Here is a 12,655-nt window from a genome sequence, read left to right as displayed (position 1 = left end):
AACCCAAGTTGGTAATAATATCTTGTAGTTTTCCCATCTTCTATATCTAAATAGCTAGCCCCCACTAATGTATTTCTCTCAACATGCAAGCATGACACCTCATCAAGCAACATGCATTAGAAAAGGCCCACATCAGTATTCAATGAGTCATAGGAAAAGGTTCACCTCAACATGGAACCATGCATGATATATTTAATAAATATTTTACAAAAATACGAAAACAAACACAATAAAGCATATGCATTTTGAGTTTTAGCTCCCATGTTATTTCTCCAATATTTCTATTTTCCTTAAAGCATATATACTTTTAGTTTAATTAGCTCTCATATTATTTCTCCAAATATTCTTATTTTCCCATAAAATCAATATCTTTTAAAATATATTGCAAAATATTCCTGCAACAACGTGCAGGGCATCAACTAGTTCTAGTAGAATCTTGATATATCTTTTCATTAACTATGGGTTCCTTTTCCCTAAGATTCTTTAAAGTAACTCCTATTTTAGATCCATGTTGAGTAATATGATTATGAATCTTTTTATCCAAATTTTCAATCAACTCTTCAGTAGCAATTTTATTCTCAATAACATCAAGTCTTTGCATCACATGTTCCAAGGTTAAAACAGTTCCATTGATCAAAAGAGGCGGGGGGGGGGGGCAGCAAATCTATCATGGCATTGAAAGAATCAAATGTATGGCTACCCAAGAAATTTCCCTCGGTAATGGTATCTAGAACATATCTATTCCAAGGAGTAATGCCCACATAAAAATTGCTAAGAAGAATGGCAGTAGATTGCTTTCGAGTAGATCTATTTTGAGCATTGCAAATCCTATACCAAGCATATTTTAAATTTTCTCCCTTCCTTTATTTAAAATTGAGAACTTCGTTATCGGGAGTGCTAACAATGATGGGAGGACTAGCCGTGGGAGCGAGTCAAGTGATCGAACGCACGAGCACACAAAAATCAAACAAGGAAGACGAACATAAGAGGGGCGAAGAAAAGGCATATCTTTTCGAAAATCGTTTTAGAAGTGGGGGGAGGAAAATCAAAGGCGAATGGCAAATAATGTAATGCAAGAGATGAGAGTTTATGATGGGTACTTGGTATGTCTTGACTTGGTGTAGATTTCCCCGGCAACGGCGCCAGACCAGAAATTCTTTGTGCTACTTCTTGAGTTTGCATTGGTTTTTCCCTTGAAGAGGAAAGGGTGATGCAGCAAAGTAGAGATAAGTATCTCCCTCAGTTTGAGAACCAAGGTATGAATCCAGTAGGAGAAAATGTTCAAGTCACCAAATACCTGCACAAACAATCAAACAACTTGCACCCTACGCGATAAAGGGGTTGTCAATCCCTTCACGGTTACTTGCAAAAGTGAGATCTGATAGAGATAGATAAAACTAAACAAACGGTAAAGTAAATATGTTTGGTATTTTTGCTTTATAGATCAGAAAGTAAAAGATTGCAAAATAGTAGATTGGAAACTTATATGATGGAAAATAGACCCCGGTGTCGGTGTCAAAACCGGCGGATCTCGGGTAGGGGGTCCCGATCTGTTCGTCAAGGCGGATGGTAACAGGAAGCAAGGGACACAGATGTTTACCCAGGTTCGGGCCCTCTCGATGGAGGTAAAACCCTACTTCCTGCTTGATTAATATTGATGATATGGGTAGTACAAGAGTAGATCTACCATGAGATCGTAGAGGCTAAACCCTAGGAGCTAGCCTATGATGGTATGATTGTGAATGTGATCGGCCTTCTAAGGACCAACCTCTCCGGTTTATATAGGCACTGGATAGGGCTAGGGTTTACAAGGAGTCGGTTACAAGAAAGGAAATATAATATCCGGATCGCCAAGCTTGCCTTCCACGCAAAGGAGAGTCCCATCCGGACACGGGCCGAAGTCTTGAGTCTTGTATCTTCACGCTTCAATAGTCCGGACGTTGTACATAGTCCGGCTTCAATGACGATGAGTCCGGCGCGCAGTATTGTCTTCGGCATTGCAAGGCGGGTTCCTTCACCGAATACTCCAAAGCAATTATCGAACACTCAAATCGTGTCCGGATTCACAAGATGATCTTTACACACCGCTGTAGAGAGAATGATATTTAACAAATGCAATCTGCTGACAAATTTTCCTAATGACGTGACATGTTATTACGGTCGAATCATTATTCGATCCGTTTTCCCACAACCAGCTACAGCGCACACTGCGAGGCGGTTTCTTTGACACGTCTTGTCAAAGCAGAGATCGTGTCCCCTTATTACAGGATTCTCATCAATACAGGTATGGGTAATCTAACCGTGCCTCTAATCGCGGCGAGTGGGAGGCAGATGGGTTCCACCAGGCAAGTGGGGAGGCACAAAAAGCTTTTATTGCCTTTATAAGGAGGTTAGGTTCCTTTCTCTTTTACCCACACCTTCTCCTCCTGCTAGCTCATTCTCCTCTGTTCGAGCCCTAACGCCCAAGCACTCTTCTTCTCCATCAAAGAGAGGTTTTCCGAAGATGTCTAGATCCGGAGCAGGAGGCAGATGGATGGCCTCAACTGTCCAGGAGAAGGACATCAAGAAGCTCCGGGGAGCCGGGTATTTGGCCTAGAAGATCGGCCACCGTCTTCCACCGGCGGGACAGGTCGTCCCCACTCTGGAATCTCATGAGAGAGTCGTGTTCCTTCCCCATTTCGTTCATGGGCTCAGGTTTCCCCTTCAACCGTTCGTTCAGGGAGTCATGTATTACTACGGGATCGATTTTCATGATCTTTCCCCCAACTCCTTCCTCAATATCTCAACGTTCATCGTCGTTTGTGAGGCTTTCCTCCGAATCCCACCTCACTTCGGCCTATGGCTGAAGATCTTCAATGTGAAGCCCAAGGTGGTGAGTGGCGAACACGTCGAGTGCGGTGACGCCATGGTAAGCAAGATGCCCAAGGCTGTTTGGCCGGAAGGTGCTTTCAACGACTCCGTCAAGGAGTGGCAGCAGAAGTGGTTCTATATCACTAAACCACGCGGCAAGAAGTGGGCGGCAGCTCCAGAGTTCAGATTCGGAGCTCCACTGTGGCTCACGTCCTGGCCTGAGAAGGGCCCGAACTGGTGCTCGTCCGATGAGCTGTTACTGCTCCAGACGCGCCTTCAGGGTGTGGTCGATAGGGACGTCAAACTTGTCGACATAGTCCAGGTGATGCTAGTTCGCCTGGTTCTCCCTTGTCAGCGCCGAGCTTGTACCCTGTGGGAGTTCGATCCGGCCGAGCACCAAACCCTTCGGGAGCTTTATGATTCCTCCCACAAGGATATCTGGAAGGTGCTCTTTAAGTCCGGCAAATCCTGGCCGGGCCCCGCCGAGGACTGTGGTATCAATCATCCCATTCTCCAAGCTCGGTAATTCACAGCCACACTCTGTCTATTCATGATTTAGCTGGCATGTCATGAGGGAGACACCTTAATCGTGTTTCATTGTGACCTCAGGGATGGATAAAGAAGGTGGAGCGGATACATTGTCCAGCCCCCCTGCTGGAGGAACCGGCCGGACCTCTTCTGACGAAGATGTTGGTCCCCGCGCCTTACAAGGCGCCCAAGAAAGAGGCACCCACGAAGGTCAAGAAGATCCGGGGTGGCCTTCGCCATCGCGAGGCTTCGGATGCCAAATCCGAAGACTCAAGCGACGATCCTTCGTCTGAAGACGAAGAGGAGGAAGCAGAGGAGGATGAACCTCACCCTGATGGAGGGAGGAAAAGGACGACCTGCCATCTCTGGAGGCCGGATCGCCCAAGAGGAGGAAAGGTCACCTCCCAGAGGCATCCACCACGGCTGCCGATAGCAGCCCGGAGTGGGATCCCAGGGCCCAGCCCCTGGGGAAGTCGTAAGTATCCGAACACGCATATATGTCCGGGATTGTTTTTGGGTATAGTGATTTTAACTGTTACCATATTTTGCACAGTCCAGCAAGGTCTTGGGCCGGCCGGTCCTTGTCGGAGGATTCGTTGGGCTCAGACGCCTTAGCAAGCGAGACGCCTCCGCGGGCCTCTTCCCCAAAGTCCAGGCGTGACGCCGAGGTGTCATCTCTACAAGACCCGGATCAGGGAGGACATATCCCTGGAGCCAGACACGCGGGGATGGATACGGCCCCCGGGACCTCTAGGGTTCCGGGATCGATCGAGCAGCCACCCTCGATGGTGGATGGCCTGCCTACCCCGCCGGTGTCCTCTGTTCGAGCAGAGCTGCCTGGCGGTCTGTCGACAGCGTTGAAGAACGCGTCTATTGTCGATGAGCATCGGGCCCTCATGGGCGCGGTAGTCGAGAAGATTCACTCTGCCGAGAGCGGGCTGAACGAGTCCTGCCTTGGCCTTATAAAGGCTTTTGAGGTATGTTTCCTAGGAAACCTTCGAGGGATTGTCATTGTATGAGTAGTAGCCCCTGATGCACTGTCCGGCGGAGGAGACAAAGCCGGGCAGGGTATCAAATCCCCTGCTCTCGCAGGAGCCTATGTAAATGACGTATACCCTTTTGTGTGAAAACACGCATCCGCAAAGAGGATGGTTGCTTATAATGCGGAAGTGTCCGAACTGAAGCAGAGCCTTACACGGGCCGAGGAGGAGCTCGGCCGTGTGAGGAAGCAACTAGAAGACAAGCAAGGTATGTTGAAAACATTTGTCTTGGAGTTAGCACGAACGAATAGTTGTGCTTAATGAAAAATATTGGTATTGTGTGCTCTAGGAGCGGGTGCCGAATACGAGGCACTAAAGAAAGCTTTGGCTGATGCCAACAAGAAGGCCGAGGCTGAACATGCACTTCCTGAGAAACACGAGGCCCGGGTTATCACAGCTGAGCGAGAGCTCCAGGAAGCTGTGAAGAGAAGCGAGGGCTTGGAGCAGTGTCTAGAAGGGAAAGAACCCGAGCTCGCCCAAGCTCTCGAGGCTGCAGAAGGTGCTCAAGAAGAAGCCCGAGGTGCTGCGCAGGACATTCAGGAGGCCCGGAAAGTGGCGAGTGGCGGCTGGTAAGGCCTTCTGTATTCTTAGCTCTTTATATGTTAGAATCATAGAATGTGAAGAATCCTAAGCGGCAAGCTGAATTCTTATTTTTCCAGGGGCTTTTGCGGATCTTCCTCGCAGCATATCAGATGCCGCCCAATTCTACCACACCGAGGAGAAAAAGACTGCGGAGAGGGATTTCTGGTCGCAGTATCTGGCACTGAACTATCCGGTGCCATTTATCGATCAGCTGAAACAGCTGGTCGAACTGCACCAGGCGGCCGAACTAGCCATGAAGGACTTGGTCATACGGCTGTGGCCTGCGGAGCCGATTCCAAGCAGCTACTTCGGACTCGTCAAGCAGATTGTGGGCGCCTGTCCTCGGCTTGAGGCTATCAAGCGATCAGTTTGTATAGAAGGTGTGCGCATGGCGTTTGCCCGTGCAAAAGTGCATTGGGGGAGGCTTGACGCGGAGAAGCTGATGACTGAGGGGCCGCCGGAGGGTAAGGAGCACCGCAAGCCCGAGCTGTATTATGAAGGTGTAATGAAGGGGGCCCACCTTGCGGCGGACAAGTGTGCTAAAGACATTATATTTTCTTGAGGGCATTTGTGCCGCTTGTTGTAATATGGGATAATGGCATGTATATATTGCCTGTTTTGTTTGAACATATGTTCTTCCTGTGTGGCTGTTTATTGTATGCAAAATCTGAGAGTTGGCCAGTCGTTGGCTTCTCCCCCCTCGTAAAAAGGATACGGGGGTGTTCGGGATATATCTGGACGCTCTTTATCCCATAATTTGGTCCTTTTGAGGAGGTGTCTCTTTTCGCGAACCAGGCAATCGGACTATAAGGCTTTATTACTCTCACTTAGCCATAGGAATTCGAGTATGGTTGGCGCAGCCCCTAGTGTTCGGAAGGCCGAACTAGGGGCTCTATTAGTGCCTGATCAGAAGACCGATCCGTCGCACTCAACATTTATAATGGCGTTGTGCGGAATAAATCTTTAAGGATTTTATAACCTCTCGAACAGCTGACCAGCTCTCGCTTCATCATGACGGTCGGTTTTCGGCTTTCTCTACTGAGGTGCTCGTCCGGCTGAACCGGGACACAATCGCAGTAGTTCTCCCAGCGCTACCTTAGCCGACAGAACGGAACGTAAGGTACCAAAACATGGGAGCCGGGCAAACCCAACCAATGACCCAAGACATGATTCGGAGCTGATGCATATAGTGCTATAAGTTCGGGCTGCCGAGCGACCGAAAAGGTGGTCGGACTTTATTGCCGTACTGTGAAGCCCCTGGTGTAACCGGGCGAACGCGAAGCGTGGCTGTCATTTTCAGCGAAGAGGCGTTGGGGATAAACGACAACCAATAATTTTTATTTAAGTCTACACATTGTAGGAGAATGATATGTCTATGCATACAAGTATGATGTATGAAAAGAAGTGTTGTTTGGTGGAACCTGTGGTGACCGGACTGGAGGGGGTTGTGGGTGGATCAATATTGAATCCGAACTACCGTTTGTCTGCATGTTCCTGCCATTGCGTGTCCGAGCTGGTTCTATGCCGCCAATCCTGTTCTGCGTCAAAGCTAGTTTGTGAAGGCAAATGTTATGAGGCAGCTGTGTGTCCTCTTGTGGTTAGTCTAAGGGTTCCTTATCGGACCCTGGTGGACCTAGCTGTTATACCGTGAGGTAGCACGGACTCCTCAATGGGTGTCCGGATAGTTGGCCTGAGTAATTTGCCACGTGGAATCTAGTCGACGTGGTTTATCCCGTTAGCATACGGTAAACTTCCGCATGGTGGAGAGGTGCCGAAGATTTATTCTTTGGCGTAGCATTTTTGGGCTATCCGAAGGCAACCGTTAGAGTGGTGAGTCAATAAACCTTGGCCTTTGCGCCTTACATCTTTTAGGAGATGTTATTCGTGGCTTCATACCCTTGTGGGCTTTGCGTGTTATGGAGCCCCCGGACTACTAGGTCTAGTGGTACTGCAATTGACTTGCTGTGGTTTAGGCGATCCTGGGCGATCGGCCGTACTGTTATGCTCTGGGGCGTGGGATTCTTGACGAGGCGCCCTCCCTTATTGCTTCCGGCGCGCGATCAACCGCTTTGTTTTGAGGATCCTGCATTCTCTATTGGTATGCTTTGCCGTCCTTCTAGGGGTACCGTGAATATCACACGGCTGATCCAGTTTGTGGCTTTGGTCGGCAGGCTTGTGCTGTTCTTTGTCCATTTACCGGACTGAGAGGTCTGGACTTAGGGTTGCTGGACCTGGCAGCAGCTTCCTTGTCTTGACGTTTATGACCTTTGTGCCGAGGCCTGAGGGCGCCTCTTCGTGTATGCTTCTTGCCGTCTTGGACCGTAGTGCTGTGTGGGCGTCTGTGTGCGTGCCTGTGGTTTTCCTGGTCGAGTTGAGGTAGCCAGTTGTGCCGTGTATGCCCTTTACCGGGGCTGTCGAGTTCGTACTTTTCAGTGGCCAGTACCTTGGTCCACCTATCCAATAGCACATTTTGGTCAGTTTTAAGCTGCTCTTGCTTCCTTTGCAGGCTCCTTGCCGTGGCCATGAGCCGTCGATTGAAGCGAACTTGCTCCATTGGGTCTGCAGGTATGCTGAATTCGTCATTACCGAGGCTTACCTCGTCGTCGGAGTGTATAATTGCCCCTCTCCAAGTATCCCATCGTGACTGGTCCGGCCTGCTTAAGGGTAGGCTGGCCAGGGCTGTATTCCTCTTTGGCACCATCCGGACTACTTTCGTCTCTGGGGCCGGTGTTGGTGTGGCGGGGCTTGGAGTGGCGCCGATGACGCACACATTTTGCTGTTCTCCCTGAGGGGTTGTCTTTCGTTGCCTCGCCACCATTGGTTTCCTTTGGAGTGTCCACCATATATACATCGTATGAGGAGGTCTCCGCCCACCACCCTATGAGCGTTGGTTCCTATAGTTCTCCTGCATCGTCGTCCATACCGTCGATGTCTTCGGAATCAAAGTCAAGCACGTCAGTTAAATCATCGATCGTGGCAATGAAGTGGGTGGTGGGTGGGCAACGAATTCGGTCGTCGTCCGCTTCCCACTCAAGCCAGACATAGTTCGGCCCAGAGTCTCCTGACAAAGAGAGAGCCTTCAATAAGTCCAGCGTGTCGCCAAAGGGCGAGTGCTGAAAGACGTCCGCCGCGGTGAACTCCATCACCGGAGCCCAACCAGGATCGGCGGGCTCGGGGGCGCGCGGACTGGAACCTACATCCGGATATGAGTCCGGGGGTCCGGAGTCATAGGCTCCCTCAGAAGTGAGGCCTGTGTTCGGCTCCATCGCCGATGAGGATATGGTCTGAGGGGCGGGGTCTAGCCCTCCGTCCTTAGGCAACGCAACCTGCCTTGGATTTAGATCCGGGGCATTTGCCGGGGTGATATCCCGAGCATCGTCTGACAGCAGGTCTAAGCCGTGCTCATCGTGATTGTTCGGCGATCCTGGTGCTGGCCCAAATCCGTCGAAGATCAAGTCTCTATGAATATCCGCTGTGTAGTTCAAGTTTCGGAACCTGACCTGGTGGGCGGGGGCATAGCTATCGATCTGCTCCAGGTGGCCGAACGAATTGACCCGCAGCGCGAAGCCGCCGAACACGACGATCTGTCCGGGGAGGAAGGTCTTGCCCTGGACAGCGTCGTTGACGATGATTGAAGGATCCATCAAGCCTGACGGCGATGACACAGAGGAACTCTCAATGAAAGCACTAATGTTGGTGTGAAAACCGGCGGATCTCGGGTAGGGGGTCCCGATCTGTGCGTCAAGGTTGATGGTAATAGGAAGCAAGGGACACATATGTTTACCCAGGTTAGGGCCCTCTCGATGGAGGTAAAACCCTACTTCCTGCTTGATTAATATTGATGATATGGGTAGTACAAGAGTAGATCTACCACGAGATCATAGAGGCTAAACCCTAGGAGCTAGCCTATGATGGTATGATTGTAAATGTGATCGGCCTTCTAAGGACCAACCTCTCCGGTTTATATAGGCACGGGAGAGGGCTAGGGTTTACATGGAGTCGGTTACAAGAAAGGAAATATAATATCCGGATTGCCAAGCTTGCCTTCCACGCAAAGGAGAGTCCCATCCGGACATGGGCCGAAGTCTTGAGTCTTGTATCTTCACGCTTCAGTAGTCCGGACGTTGTACACAGTCCGGCTGTCCGGATACCCCTAATCCAGGACTGCCTCACCCGGGGCCATAGGTTTCACTAGAGGCTTCTCTCAAGATAGAAAATAATATGGTGGGTGAGCAAATTACTGCCGAGCAATTGATAGAAAAGCGCAAAGTCATGACAATATCAAGGCAATGATCATGAATATAGGCATCACGTCCGCGTCAAGTAGACCGAAATGATTCGGCATCTACTACTATTACTCCACACATCGACCGCTATCCAACATGCATCTAGAGTATGAAGTTCATAAAGAACGGAGTAATGCATTAAATAAGATGACATGATGTAGAGGAATTAACTCAAGCAATATGATGAAAACCCCATCTTTTTATCCTCGATGGCAACAATACAATACGTGGCTTGCTGCCCCTACTGTCACTGGGAAAGGACACCACAAGATTGAACCCAAAGCTAAGCACTTCTCCCATTGCAAGAAAAACCAATCTAGTTGGCCAAACCAAACGGATAGTTCGAAGAGAATTAAAAAGATATAAAATCATGCATAAAATAATTCAGAGAAGATTCAAATAATATTCATAGATAAGCTGATCATAAATCCACAATTCATCAGATCTCAGCGAACACACCGCAAAAGATTATTACATCGAATAGACCTCCAAGAACATCGAGGAGAACATGGTATTGAGAATCAAAGAGAGAGAAGAAGTCATCTAGCTACTAGCTATGGACCCGTAGGTCCGTGGTAAAGTACTCACACTTCATCGGAAGGGCAATAGAGTTGATGTAGAAGCCCTCCAAGACCGAATCCCCCTCCGACAGGGTGCCGGAAAAGGTCCCTAGATGGGATCTCACGGGTACAGAAGGTTGCGGCGGTGGAAAAGTGTTTTCCTGGATGCCTCTGTTGGTTTGGGGATATATGGGAATATCACTACTGGAATCAGGATCTTTGTCGTCAGCCAGCTCTTTGCCGTCTGCTAGCTGACGACAAAGAAGGTCTTTGCCATCAGCTTAAAAAAAGCTGACGACAAAGAAAGAGCTGACGGCAAAGACCATGTTTGCCGTCAGCTAGTTCTTTGCCGTCTGCTGGCAGACGGCATAGAAGCTTTGTCGTCTGCTAGAAGACGGCAAAGAGGGAGGGTGGCCCACTAACTAGAACCACCTAACGACCACTTTCTTTGTCGTCTGCTAGCAGACGGCAAAGCTTCTTTGCCGTCCGTGAGCAGACGGCAAAGAGAATAGCCAACCTAACGGTCGTTTCCCCCCGGCCCCACCCCACTAGCTACGCTCTTTGCCATCTGCTAGCAGATGGCGAAGGAATTAAACCGACCTAAAAAAAGGTCAGCCCTGCGCCAGACCCTCTCTCTCTCCCCCCTCTCTCTCTCTCTCTCCCTCACCTCACCCGCGCAGCCCCGTGCCCGCCGGCCTCGCCGCCGACCCCCACCGCCCTCAACCCCCACTGACCCCGCCGCCCTTGACCACCACCACCCCGACGCCCCCGACCCCCACCGCCCTGCGCCCCCGACCCCCCGCCGCCCCGGCGCCCTGCCGTTGAGGCCGCCCGCCGCCCCGATGCCCTGCCGCCCATCGCCGCTCCGCCCCCCGCCACCCGGCGCTCCGCTCCACGCCCCCGACGCCCCCGACCCCCCGCTGCCCCGGCGCCCCGCCGCTCAGGCCGGCCGCCACCCCGGCGCTCCACCCCCCGCCGCCCGACGCCGCTCCGCCCCTGGTGAGGCGTCTTTTTCCTTTTTTCTGTCCTTTTTGCTGCTTTTTTTATTTAGGTTAATTAGTTAGTTAGTTAGTTAGTTAGTTTTTAGGTTAATTAGTTACTTGTTTTACCCTACGGTACATAGGTTAATTAGTTAGTTAGTTATTTTTTAGGTTAATTACTTAGTTAGTTTCTTTAGTTAATTATTACTTAGTTAGATAAGCCCAAGAATAAGAAAAGAAAAGAAAAGAAAAGAAAGAAAGAAGACCTAAAAGGACTAGGAGGAGAAAACATAGAAAAAAGAAGAAGAAGAAAAAAGAAAACAGAAAAAGAAGAAAAGAATAACTAAAGTCTACTGGCGTTGGGAGAAGCTTATTTCCACAGTTGTTGCAACTAAACCAAGTGTAGTTGGCGCTGCCGCTGCCGCTGGAGATGCGACGGATATAATAAGTCGGTCATAACCCCTCTTTAGTGTGGTTTGGTTTAGTTGCGACATCGATGTTTTCATGTTCTTCGTCAATCACCATTCCAGATAATCTGCCTTATTCTCGTAACTTGTCTCGAGCGAGGGAATAAGCTGGGCAGTATTGTTCTAGTTGTTCTAGTATTAGACATATTGTTCTTGGTGGATGCAATATTGATTAGGGTACTTTGTTAGATTACTATGCTCTGGTTTTCAATTTCTTCAGTCTTAGGTTCAGTTCTTAAGTGATGGGTTCAGTCTTAGGTTGAATTTCTTCAGTCTTAGGTTTAGTTTTAGGTGGATGAAATATTGATTAGGGTACTTTGTTAGATTACTATGCTCTGTACGGATTGTTTCCCTTTCTATTTTATGAAGTGAACCATGCTTTAAAACTAGGTTCAGTACTTGGTGCATACTTTAAAACTAGAGTCTTAGGTTTAGTACTTGGTGCATGCTTTAAATAGAGATCTGACAAAAGGGAAGTAGGTAGTAGCAAAATATGATATGGTTCAAATTAGGTAAAGTAGATAGATTAGGTTTCTTATCTACTATTGAGGCCCTGAATGAGTAGAAGTAGAAAAGAGAGTGATGTTGATGTTTTTGCCATCATAAATGTCCATGTTTTCTTACTACTATTCAAGGGTGATGTTGATGTTGATGTTATCCTAAGGGTGTTGTTGATGTTGATGTTGATGTTCTTCTTCTACTCATTGCCAAGATAGAGTAGTAGCAAATTGAGGCCATTGCCATTTATAGTAGTATTCCAAATTGAGGCCCTGGCAAACACATCTAACTAAGTGCTTGTTTATCTTGCTTTGCTTTTTGAATTATAGTTCTTGCCATCATAAATGTCCACAAGTGCATTGCTTTTTGAATGTGAAATGATAACTTGGTGTAGTTGATTCTCTTCTGCTCAAAACTTCTGCATCTGTAATGTTGTATGATAATGTTGTAAGGGTAGTAATTGGTCTCTTCTGCTGCTTATCGGAGATGGGGGGAGGCTGCCACGCCGGAGTCCGACTTGGAAGGTTTTGAGTTCTTCACGATCATACTTGAGAATTCCTCCAGCAGGCAGGTATATAAAAGGAGAGATCTCCCTTTCACCCATCTCTTTATCATAACTCTGTTGTTTGCTACATCACTCCTTGACCCACGCTGTAGAGGTTGCCTGACACTTTTATGAAGATGCTGGACGGCCGTCGGCCACAGAATGTGAAGCTGCAATAGGCCGGCAGCAGGCCTCACAGGCAGTGGGACGTAGAGGTGGTGTTCGACACCGACTGCCACATGTACCTGTATCGTGGCTAGGAGCAGTTCGTCCGTGCCTACGACCTGCGGCACGGGTACTTCCTTGTCCTCGGGTACGAT

This window comes from Triticum aestivum, chromosome 2B (assembly GCF_018294505.1).
Source record: "Triticum aestivum cultivar Chinese Spring chromosome 2B, IWGSC CS RefSeq v2.1, whole genome shotgun sequence".
NCBI lineage: Eukaryota > Viridiplantae > Streptophyta > Magnoliopsida > Poales > Poaceae > Triticum > Triticum aestivum.
Note: the sequence above shows the minus strand (reverse complement) of the source record.